The 12,443-nt window shown below is 50.3% G+C and overlaps 1 protein-coding gene across 2 annotated transcripts in view; it reads left to right on the forward strand.

Annotated features, from left to right (window-relative positions):
* Nucleotides 1-12,443, forward strand: part of slc22a13b (solute carrier family 22 member 13b) — an 85,440-nt gene that overhangs the window by 14,420 nt on the left and 58,577 nt on the right. The window lies entirely within an intron of this gene.

Below are 12,443 nucleotides of genomic sequence, written 5' to 3' on the forward strand. Positions count from 1 at the left end.
CCGAGGCCCCGACTGTAGAACTCCTGGCGGAGAGAAAAGAATTACAAAGGAACTTTGACCTGCTCTCCACCAGGAAAGCAGTACACCAACTCCGCCAGGCACGCGGGGCCCTATACGAACACGGAGACAAAGCCAGCCGCCTGTTGGCCCACCAGCTGAGAAAGCAGGCAGCCAGCAGAGAAATTGCGCAAATCAGAGATACCAGAGGCACGTTGGAAACAGAACCAGAGAGGATTAACAAAACCTTCAAGGCCTTCTACCAAGAGCTGTACACCTCAGAGCCCCCAACGGGGAAGGCTGGGATGAACCGGTTTCTTGACGGACTGGACATACCAGTTGTGGGAGAGGGCAGAAAACGTGATCTGGAAGCACCACTAGCACTGGGAGAGATCATGGAGAGCATTAGCTCCATGCAGGCGGGGAAGGCTCCGGGACCGGACGGATTCCCGGCGGACTTCTACAAAGAATTTGCGACAGCGCTGGCCCCGCACCTGCGGGAGATGTTCACAGACTCGCTAGCTAGGGGCACACTGCCACCCACGTTAGCACAGGCCTCAATCTCGCTGATACCTAAGAAAGACAAAGACCCAACGGAATGTGGGTCATACAGACCCATATCTCTGCTGAATGCAGACGCCAAAATACTGGCCAAAATCCTAGCCAAGAGGCTAGAAGACTGTGTACCTGAGGTGGTCACAGAGGACCAGACGGGCTTTGTCAAAGGTAGACAGCTTACCGCGAACATCAGGCGCCTGCTGAACGTGATAATGACCCCCTCCGGGGAGAGAACACAAGAGGTGATCGTCTCCCTGGACGCAGAAAAGGCCTTCGACAGAGTCGAGTGGAAATACCTCATAGAGGGACTGGAGCGGTTCGGTTCGGGCTTGGAACAGGGTTCACCGCTTGGGTAAAGCTCCTGTACAACGCTCCCATGGCGAGTGTACAGACCAACAATACCAACTCCCAATACTTCCAGCTGCACAGGGGCACCAGACAAGGATGCCCACTGTCCCCGCTGCTGTTCGCACTAGCAATTGAACCGCTAGCAATCGCGCTCAGGGCAGCAAAAAATTGGAGGGGGATCCGAAGGGGAGGTAGAGAGCACAGAGTCTCACTCTATGCGGATGATCTGCTCCTCTATATCTCGGACCCACAAAGCAGCATGGACGGAATCATCGCGCTCCTGAAAGAGTTTGGTGCCTTCTCGGGCTACAAACTCAACATGAGCAAAAGTGAGATCTTCCCAGTACACCCGCAAGGGGGGGGGGGCAGCACTAAAGGGGCTGCCGTTCAAACAAGCCCGACATAAATTCCGCTACCTGGGGATCCAAATAGCCCATGACTGGAAAGGGATCCACAAATGGAACCTCACCAGCCTGACGGAGGAAGTTAAAAAGGACCTGCAAAGATGGAACACACTCCCGCTCTCCCTCGCGGGGAGAGTTCAGACGATCAAAATGAACGTACTGCCCAGGTTCCTCTTCCTGTTTAGATCCATTCCGATCTACATCCCCAAGGCCTTTTTCAAAGCGCTGGACAAACTCATCATGGCGTTCGTATGGGGGGGTAAAAATGCTAGGATCCCAAAGAAGGTCTTACAAAAAACAAAAACCAGGGGAGGGTTAGCCCTCCCGAATCTACAATTCTACCACTGGGCAGCAACAGCCGAGCGAGTAAGGGGATGGATCCAGGAGCCAGAAGCTGAGTGGGTGCGTGCGGAGGAGGCCTCCTGCATGGGAACCTCCCTCCGGGCCCTCGCCACGGCAGCACTCCCATCCCCACCCAAAAAACACTCCAGCAGCCCAGTGGTGACAGCCACCCTCCAATCCTGGAACCAACTGCGGCAGCAACTTGGCCTGACCAAAATGTCGAACAGGGCTCCCATCTGCAACAACCATAGGTTCACACCAGCACTGACTGACGCCACCTTCAAAAGGTGGAGGCAGGACGGGGGGACACTGACAGTCAGGGACCTATACATGGACGACAGGATCGCAACACTGGACGAACTGACAGAGAAATTTCAGCTAGCTGGGGGGAACGAGCTACGGTACCTGCAGCTCAAAAACTTCCTACGAAAGGAGACAAGGACGTACCCACAACCGCCACGACAGACACTACTGGAAGACCTACTGGACGCAAGTATCCTAGAGAAAGGGAACTGTAGTGACATGTATGACCGACTGGTAGATAGGGACGACACCGTACTGGACGCAACAAGGAGGAAATGGGAGGACGACCTGGGGATGGAGATAGGGTGGGGACTCTGGAGCGAAGCACTGCATAGGGTCAACTCCACCTCCACGTGCGCAAGGCTCAGCCTGACGCAACTAAAAGTGGTACATAGAGCCCACTTAACAAGAACCCGTATGAGTAGGTTCTTCCCGGAGGTGGAAGACAGATGTGAACGGTGCCAAAGAGGCCCGGCCAACCACGCCCACATGTTCTGGTCTTGCCCCAGACTCGTGGAGTACTGGACAGCCTTCTTCGAGGTTATGTCCAAAGTGGTGGGAGTGAGGGTGGAGCCATGCCCGATAGTGGCGGTCTTCGGGGTTTCAGAACAGCCAGATCTATTCCTGGGGAGGAGGGCGGACGCCCTTGCCTTTGCCTCCCTGATCGCCCGCCGTAGAATCCTGTTTGGCTGGCGGTCAGCAGCACCGCCCAGAGCTGCGGACTGGCTGTCCGACCTCTCGGAATCTCTCCAAATGGAGAAAATCAAATTTGCCATCCGAGGGTCGGACGACGGCTTCCACAGAACGTGGGAGCCATTCATGCAACTGTTCCGGGACCTATTTGTGGCCAATGTACAAGAGGAAGAATAGTCGGGGGAAGGTAGCGGGAGGGGGGGGGGGGGCTACAGGTTCGTTACGGGGGTTCGATGGCTAGCTAAGGCCCAAAACCAAACTAAATAAACATGTTGAGGGGGGGGGGGGGGGGGGGCGCAGTTACTACTACGAAGATGCTTACCTGTAAATATGTATGTTAATTTTTGCGTGTTTGTTTTTTTTTCTCTCCTAACAATTTGTAATTTGTTCAATATAAAATATGAAAACTGAATAAAAACATTTATAAAAAAAAAAGGTTTGCAATCCTGGGTGAGGTTCGCAAACAGGGAAGGTGGGTCGACATTAATGGTCGTGATGCCGCAGACAGTGCGGGTGGAAGGGGTCCGCCAAATTTCAGGGTTAGGCTCAGGGGGTTGCACTGGAAGTCCAGGCCGAGTAGCAAGGCAGCGCAGAGATTGGGGAGGACGTAGAGCCGGAAGCCACTGAACTCTACGCCCTGGATGGTGAGGGTGGTGGTGCAGTACCCCTGGATCGCCACGGAGTGGGATCCGGGGGCCAGGGAGATTTTCTGGTTAATCAGGTGGATGAAGCTCTCAGTGCTCCCAGAGTCCAGAAGGCATGCTGTCTCGTGCCCATTGACCTTGACTGTCGTCGACGCGGTCGCGAGGTTGTGCGGTCGGGACTGGTCGATTGTGATGGAGGCGAGACGTGGCTGGTCGGCGGCAGCTGCAGGCAATGAGCGGCCCGATGAGGTGCCCGATGAGCAGGGGTCCTGAGGCGGAGAAGATGGCGGCGCCCATGGGGCGCACGTGGCGGGCAGCGTTAAAGATGGCGGCGCCCACGGGCAGCACGTGTCCTGAGGCAGGCAAGATGGTGACGCCCACGGGCTGCACATGCTGTGAGGCAAGCAAGATGGCGAGCAAGATGGCGGCGCCCGCAGGCCGCATGTGGGGGGCTGCAGGGACAATAGCGGCGATCGAGCAGGCCTGGCACACAGCAGCGAAATGTCCTTTCTTCCTGCAGGCCTTGCAGAGCGCACTCCACGCTGGGCAGCGCTGCCGGGGGTGTTTTGTCTGTCCGCAGAAGTAGCACTTGGGTACCCCGGGGTTGGTTGGCTTCCGCGCGGCGCAGGCCTGATTTTGGCTGGGGGCGGTGGCTGGTGGAGTCCATGATGCCCAGGAGGGGTGGGCCGTGAGGTGGGGGGCATACGCCTGTACATTGCGGGAGGCGACCGTGAGTGAAATCGCTAGTTTCTTGGTCGCCGCGAGGTTGAGAGTAGCCCCTTCTAAGAGGCGCTGGCGGATGTAAGCTGATCCTATGCCCATAACGAACGCGTCTCTAATTAGAAGTTCAGAATGTTCAATGGCCTGGCAATCGCAGTCCCTTGCCAGGGCATGCAGGGCATGCCAGAAATATTCCACAGACTCACCGGGGAGTTGGTGCTGCGTGGACAGGAGGTGCCTGGCGTAGATTTTGTTGGTCTGCTGAGTGTAGTTCTCCTTCAGTAGCGCCATGGCCTCAGCATAGGTCCGTGCGTCCCGGATGAGGGGAAAGATGTCGGAGTTCAGCCGCGTGTACAGGGTCTGGAGATTCTGTGCCTCTGAGGGTAGTTCTGTCGGAGATCCGATGTATGCTTCGAAGCAAGCTAGCCAATGTGCGAAGGCCGACTTGGCGTTGTCTGCTTGAGGGTGCAGCTGCAGGCGATCAGGTTTGATGCAGAGATCCATCGTTGTAAAATCTCTGCGTAATAAATTGATGCACTATAAATTCCGACGAGGCGAGAGTAGAGAGTAATCGAGGCTTTATTACGCAGAGATGTGTAGCCTCCTGCAGCTGCTGCCAACATGGCTGCAGCTCGGAGAGCCCACACATTTATACTCCGCCTACTGGGCGGAGCCAGCAGGCAGGTATCTACCCCCGTACCTGTACTACAGGTCCTTACATAATCCACCTCATATGCAATATATACAATACAACAGTGGTGACTACCACACTCGTGAAGGCATTCCTGGGCAGCAATGTTCATAATATGATTCAGTGAAGTTAGAGGACAGGTCAATAGAGATGCAGCAGAAGACATTTGAAGGGATATTTCAGAATACACAGAATCGATACATTCCAATGAGGAAAAATGCCAAGGGGAGGACCCACCATTGGTCGTTAGCTAAAAAAGTTAAACATACCATCAAACATAAAGAAAATGCATATAATAATGCAAAGACAGATGGCAGGTCAGAAGATTGGGCAAAATATAAATAACAAGAAAAGAATGACTAAATGATTACTAAGGAGGGAACAGTTAGAGTATGAGAGAACAGAAGCTATAAATATAAAGACAAAGCATTTCAATATGGTCAGCACGGTAGCACAGTGCTCAGAACTGTTGCTTCACTGCTCCAGGGTCCCAAGTTCCATTCCCAGCTTGGGTCACTGTCTGTGCAGAGTCTGTACATTCTTGCCGTGTCCACGTGAGTTTCCTCCGGTGCTCCGGTTTCCTCCCACAGTCCAAAGATGTGCAGGTTAGGTGGATTGGCCATGCTAAATTGCTCTTAGTGTCCAAAAAAGGTTAGATGGGGTTACTGGGTTACGGGGATAGGGTGGAGATGTGGGCTTAAGTAGGGTGCTCTTTCCAAGGGCCTGTGCAGACTCAATGGGCCGAATGGCTTCTGTCTGCACTGTAAATTCTATGATTCTACACCTTCAAATTAGGCTGACCGAACTGCACGTATGCAAATTTCCCCAGAACAGATGATCAGTAGCTCTGCTCTGCTGCCCCCTGCTGGATGCTTGCCTTCACTCAAACTCCTCAGGTCTCCTTCGCAGGTACACCTTCAAATTAGGCTGACCACACTGCACGTATGCAAATTTCCCCAGGACAGCTGATCAGTAGCTCTGCTCTGCTGCCCTCTGCATGATGCATGTCAATAATTTTTTGTGGGGTGGGACTAGTGATTCTGAAGCTATTGTAATCTCTGGTTTGAGGAAAGAATTCAGGGTTGGATGTCAGGCTTCCGGTGCATTTAAATATATTGGTTTGGAAATCGGACAGACTCAGTTAGGGGCAACTTTACGTCAGCAATCTTACTTGGAAAGCATCAGTCCCATAGCAATTAGTCATGGCCGGGTTTCACAAAAAGACGCAATGGTTTCAAAGATAGAAAAAGAGCAACTGCGAAGTTTAATTGGGCAACTGAACTGGTTAGGAAGCCAGATTAGACCGGACATGAGCAAAACTTGGCTGTTAACTTTACACATAAGTGATATTTGAAATATATGGGTTGCTTAATTGGAATATAGAAGCAGATTTCAGAAAGCAGGTTAAGATGTTGTATCTGTGAGGGGCAGCATGGTGGTGCAATGGTTAGCACTGCTGCCTCACGGCACTGAGGACCCCGGTTTGATCCTCGACCCGGGTCACTGTCCGTGCGGAGTTTGCATATTTTCCCCATGTCTGCGTGGGTCTCACCCCCATAACCCAAAGATGTGCAGGGTAGGTAGACTGGCCGCACTAAATTGCTCCTTAACTGGCAAAAAAATTGGGTACTTTAAATTTTTTAAAAAGACGTATCCGTTAACTGTAAATCTATTTCTTTGGTGCTAAAGTGCTTAATTTTGTGTTAAAGTTTGTGTTAATATAAAAGCTATCTACTGGCCAGTGTTATCACTCCTGGTGATGCAATAACATTTCCTCACAGTCTTACCAAATGCAAACAGTTGGGTTCTAATTCGGGATCTTAGCCAAAATTGGGCAGATGCTGGAAATCTGAATTTTTTAAAAATGCCACGGGAGGGTAGTGGTCATTGTGAAATCCACATGCCTGGCAGCATCTGTGGAAAACAGTTAATATTTCAGGTCTACGGCCTATCATTGGAACTGAAATGGTTAGAGATATAGAGATATAACAGTATTTAAGCAGATATAGCAGATATAAGAGGAAGGGGAAAAGAACAAAAGGGAGGCATAACTTCTAGTTTTTGGGCAACAAGGCTTGGTGATGATTCTGCTTTATTTTTAAATCTCCTCCAAACTTACCTTTTGCCTCCTTACTTGTCATTTGCCATATCCTTCTATCTTGCACTATCCTCCCCTCTGTCATTTTAACTCTTCTGTCATGAAGCATGGGTATCACAACGTGGAAGACTGGTTTGTGGGGGTGTGTAGTTTTATTTTTGTTTCAGTGTGAGGAGACCAGTGAAACCCCAGTGAGAATAAATAGCCTAGTCCTCCTGCAACAATTATTAAAGATTATTTATTAAAGTAAAGACAAATACACACAAACAGGACGACTCTCCTCTCACTCAATGAAGATGAATTATTAGACACACACAATTTCTGTTAAATGCACCCCTTGTTACAAAATATGTCTACGATACCTGAACTCCGCAAGATTTCCCCTGTTCCCCAAATAACACCCCAATTGAATAATCAGCTATAGTTACCACATAACGTGAAGACGATACTCAAATCTGGGAACCATCTTTTTCCTGGTTCACCACAGATATTTTAAAACTACTGTTATGAAGGTTTTCTGCACAGTCTTCGCTCTAAGACTTAGAAGCTTGTTTGCTGTAAACCTGGCCTTTGGGCTTGGTGGCTGGAACCTGGCCTGTCCACTTTCTGAGACTTCTGGATGGTAACTGCCTCACCTGGCTGTTCAGGGTCTGTGCAATTATTATTTTTTTTTAGAAAGTATTTTATTGAAACATTTGTAATTTTCACAATTGAACATGTTGACATTTCTAACACAACTACGCGGGTCGACACACAAAATACCCCCCTAAAAGAATAATAACCAATAAACCTATTCATGCAGAGATCACTACAAGCCCCACTATCCCTTGGATCTGGCTGATACCTACACCTCCCCACACGGTTGGTCGTTCTGTTGCTCGCTGTAGGTCTGTGAATCAGATTGACCCTTCTAGATTCTCCTTGGAGACAACAGTGTCAGACTCTATGGTCTTGGCCTTTCTGTTGCGAAACTTCATTGATACTATCAAAGCATATTTCCTGGTGACATTGTGTTTGGACGGTTGGCACCTTTTAATCTCTTACAGCCTGGTTCCTGCCATAGCCCAGAAAACCATTAATCACCATGGCTCCCAAGTTGATAGGCATGTGATAAAGTCCATTTCTCCTCAGCTGTTGTTGATGCCTGTTTGTACAATGGCTGTTGTTTGGGACCATCAGCACTGATGGTTTACCAGTTTCTTTAATTGGAGTGTCTGATGGCCACTTATGTCTTTGAGATGTTAATGGCCCAGTGTCGTCCCACAGTATTGTCTTGGATTCAACATGTTTTAAAGACTCCCCCCTTACAATACAGTTGAGGTTTGGCCTGTTTGTTCGCAGTGTTTATACTCATGACGCTTTTAGGGGTAAATATTTAATTAAAGTCCAGTTGGAGGGAATTCTGATTCTACACCAGACCTGGTGAGGTTTTCCTGCATTTCCTGTTATTCTCAACTATAATGTGAATTTTTTATATTAATTCAAGGGATATACGCTTCGCTAGGCTAGGCCAGTATTCATTGCACATCTCTAGTTGCCCTTGAGAAGGTGGTGGTGAGCTGCCTTCTTGAAACGCTGCATTCCATGGAGTGTAGATGCGCGCACTGTGCTGTTAGGGAGGGTGTTCTAGAATTTTGACACAGTGACAATGAAGGAACAATGATATATTTCCAAGTCAGGATGGTGAGTGTTGGAGGGGAACTTCCAGCTGATGGTGTTCCCATGTTTCTGCTGCTCTTATCCTACTAAATGGGTCGGGAGCCGGTTTAGCTCACTTGGCTAGACAGCTAGTTCGTGATGTAGTATAATGCCAGCAGCAAAGGTTCAATTCCCATACCAGCTGAGGTTATTCATGACCTTGTCAACCTTGCTGCTCACCTGAGGTATGGTGCTCCTCAGGTTAAATCACCACCAGGTTCTCCCCCTCAAAGGGGAAAGTAGCTTTTGGTCATCTGGGACTATGGCGACTTTACCTTTGCCTTCTAAATGGGTCATGGGTTTTTAAAGAGAGTGCTGACATTGCCAGCTTTAGTGCAAAATATTGATAAGAGGAAGCACAGTTTATGGATAAAAACAATTGCATATGCTGAACAAGATTTTGGTAATATGCATATAAATATTCTAATATATATAATCTAGTAATTTAAAACGGTGTAAATCACGGAAGTTTAGTGGGCGCGATTCTCCGTAAATGCGGCGAGTCGTAAAGGCTGCCATGAAACTGGCCGTGTTTCACGGCAGCCTCCGCGCCCCCTTCTGGAACCTGATTCTCCCCCCCAGGCGGGGCTAGCAGCGGGGCCCCGTGAAGCACGGCATCGCTGCCTTAGCGACCGTCGCGAAGTCCGCGCGCCAAGCGTCACGACGGCTGACGCGCACGGTGCGGCTGACGTCATCACGCAGACGCGTCAAACTCGCGCATGCACGGGCCGTCATGCCCCTCAGCTGCCCCACGGACTGATCCTGCGGGGCAGCGGAAGAACAAATAGTGCGCGGGTATCGGACCCGCTGCCCGCGATTGGTGCCCACCGATCGCAGGCCCATGCCACCCTTGGCACGGCCGTGGTGCGGCCGTGCCAATCGGTGCCATGGTTGCCCGGGACGGGCACTTTGCGGCCGTTTTCACGAACGCTGAAAGCAGGTGTGATCGCGGCCGTGAAAACGGCCGTAAACTCCGCGGTATTCGGCCCATCGGCCTGCGGAGAATCGCTGTTCGCCGTAAAAAACAGCGAGCAGCGATTTGTGTCGGGGGGCGGCCGGAGGGGGGGGGGAGAATAGCGGGAGGCCGTGAAAATTGTCGGGAAGGCCCTCCCGCTATTCTCCGACCCGTCGTGGGCAGCGGAGAATCGCGCCCAGTGTTTTGGAACCATACATTCACTCTGAAGCCTGTTTGTGAACACAAAGTCGTATCATCACTGAAGAAATGGATGTGATTGGTATTCTTCTATGCAAAACAGCTGAATGGAAGCTTTCTGGAATTCTGGCCTGAATCTTTCGCCTGTTGGGAATGAATATTCGACAAGCCCAGAAGCGGACGTGGAATGCATTCCAGGCGCAGTGTGCCTCAGGGTGCATTTTCATGCTGGCTAATTAATGACCAATGAGTGTGAACCATATGCTGACTATTGCCGGGGAGGGTGGGACGAGAGTGGGCACCAAGAACAGGGAGACCATGAGCTGCCATTTCTCATGTGCCCCTCACGGTAGCAACCTCTGCGGAGCTGTCTCAGGAAGCTGCTGATAAAACCTATGCCAAGAGTCTCTAGGGTGGAACGGTAGCATAGTGGTTAGCACTGTTGCTTCACAGCGCCAAAGTCCCAGGTTCGATTCCCGGCTTGGGTCATTATCTGTGCAGAGTCTGCACGTTCTCCCCGTGTCTGTGTGGGTTTCCTCCGGGTGCTCCTGTTTCCTACCAAAAGTCCCGAAAGACATGCTTGTTCGGTGAATTGGACATTCTGGATTCTCCCTCTGTGTACCCGAACAGGAGCTGGAGTGTGGCGACTAGGGGCTTTTCACAGTAACATCATTGCAGTGTTCATATAAGCCTACTTGTGACACTAATAAGGACTGTTAGTATTATTATTAGGCAGTTCAATCATAGACTCAAACCTCAGTCCCCAGACACATTTATTATTTTTATTTCAACCTGTAGTTCATCCCGCCCTGGATTAAGGTTGCAGCTAAAACATAAAAGCCACCTGGCCAATCGGCCCGCCCACCAACCATAAAAGTAGGCAGGACACGTAATATTGTGCTCAATTAGCCCCTCAAGGGGCTACGGCGTCTGCTTAATTGTGGATCCCACAATGGGTGACATCCAGAAATGTTAAGTGGGCAGTTAGGCACACTTAATTATGTTTAGCCAAAGCTAACCAGCCCACGGGATCAATAAGCCTCGTCGAGAAGACCCCAGCTGGGTGCTGTTTAGCACTGGTCTCTACAAACGGGACCAGTGGGAATGACACTTGTGGAGATCTCGCAGGCGATCGGAGGCCCCCTGATTGGTTGGCCTTTCTGCAGGGTGGCATCCTGGCACTGATGATGCCACCTGGGCAGTGCCAGCCTGGAACCCTGGCAGTGTTACCTGGGCACCCTGGCAGTGCCATCCAGTTGTCACTCTGTCACTACCAGGGTGCCTAGGTGGCACTGCCAGAGTGTCAGACTGGCATTTTGCCATGCCGGAATCTTGACAGATTGCACAACGAGACAATTTTGGGCCAGATTTTAGTATGCTCCTAGTGAGCATGTTTTTAGTGGGGGTGGGGCACGGGAGCATGGAAAAGAGGACAACTTTCTGCCCATCGCTAACTGACCTTCATAAAACGCTAGCCTATAGACCAGAATGATGAGCTGTCCATTCCATAATACAGCTGGTGCGGGCAGTCCTCGATGAAAAAGGGTGGGAAGGAAAGGGGACACTGTATTTGGGGGTTGCCCTGTGCTCATTAGGGACATCCGCCTCCATGATGTCACCCTCCTCTTCCACTTGCGTCATGTGTTCTCCAAAACCTGGCCTCTTACCCCACTCTTCTGCACCCATGGGCTCATGGATCCCTCCCCCCACTAATACCCCGGGACTTATCTTTCTGGGGCAACACGATCATCTTCTTTGTCCTCCTTCCTGCAGTCCCAGCAGCATCCAATATTTAGTGAAGGCTAATTGGCTACCAGCTCCTGAGAGCATGCCATCTTCCTGCCAAGGACGGGAACCCCACTCTCAGTTAGTTCAGCCCTCAGTGTGTTATGGCTATGAGACAGACCTCTTCCAGTCATGTTCATTTCCAGCTGATTTTCTTTCCTTAGGGGAAGGGGTGGCAGCAGTCCGCAACCACACCACCACCAGTAAAATGCAGCCCAATATAAACCCATTCGCAGTTCCAAAGAATATGCAGGGCTTAGGAATGCCTGTGCATCAATCTTTGAAGGTGCATATTGAGAAAGCAGTTAGCAAAGTATGTTGTATCTTGGGTTTCTTAAATAAATGTGTTGAGTACAAAAGCAGGGACGTTATGTTGAATATTGATAAAGCCCTGGTTAGGCCTCAACGAGAGTATTGTATTCAGTTCTGGTCACCACACTTTAAGAAGGATGTGAAAGCGTTAGAGAGGCTGCTAGAGGAAATTTACAGATGGTTCCAGGGATGAGCGATTTATGCTGCAAGGGTTAGGTTGGATAAGCTGGAGTTGTTCTCCTTGGAGAAAAAGAGATCAATGGAGAGGTTTGATAGAAGTATATATGTTATGGCAGGATTTCTGACACCTTTTGCAAGCATTTCATTGTGCATATTCATCAGTTTTCTTCTGTAAGCTCCCCCATCAACGTTCTGAGCCCTCTGCAGCGGGATCCTCCTGCAAGCTGTGCCATCCTTACCTCCTGCCCTGGCTGCAGTCCACATATGCCTCGTCTCTCAGCATGATTAGATCCTGTCTCTAATCTACCCTCTTGCACAGTGTCAGTATCTGAGCTGCTGGTTGTGGAGTGTAAAATCAAATGATGGGTCTGTGTCTCTTTCACAATTCGCTTTTTGGTGTTCCTCCACTGACTGACCAGTTTCAGACACCTTAGACATCTGAAAGGGAAAAGACACATGGGTAATGTTGTCATCCAGGAATGGGGGAAAGTATAAGGTGCGTGCTTATGCATTCTGT

Source organism: Scyliorhinus canicula, chromosome 10, assembly GCF_902713615.1.
Source record: "Scyliorhinus canicula chromosome 10, sScyCan1.1, whole genome shotgun sequence".
Taxonomy (NCBI): domain Eukaryota; kingdom Metazoa; phylum Chordata; class Chondrichthyes; order Carcharhiniformes; family Scyliorhinidae; genus Scyliorhinus; species Scyliorhinus canicula.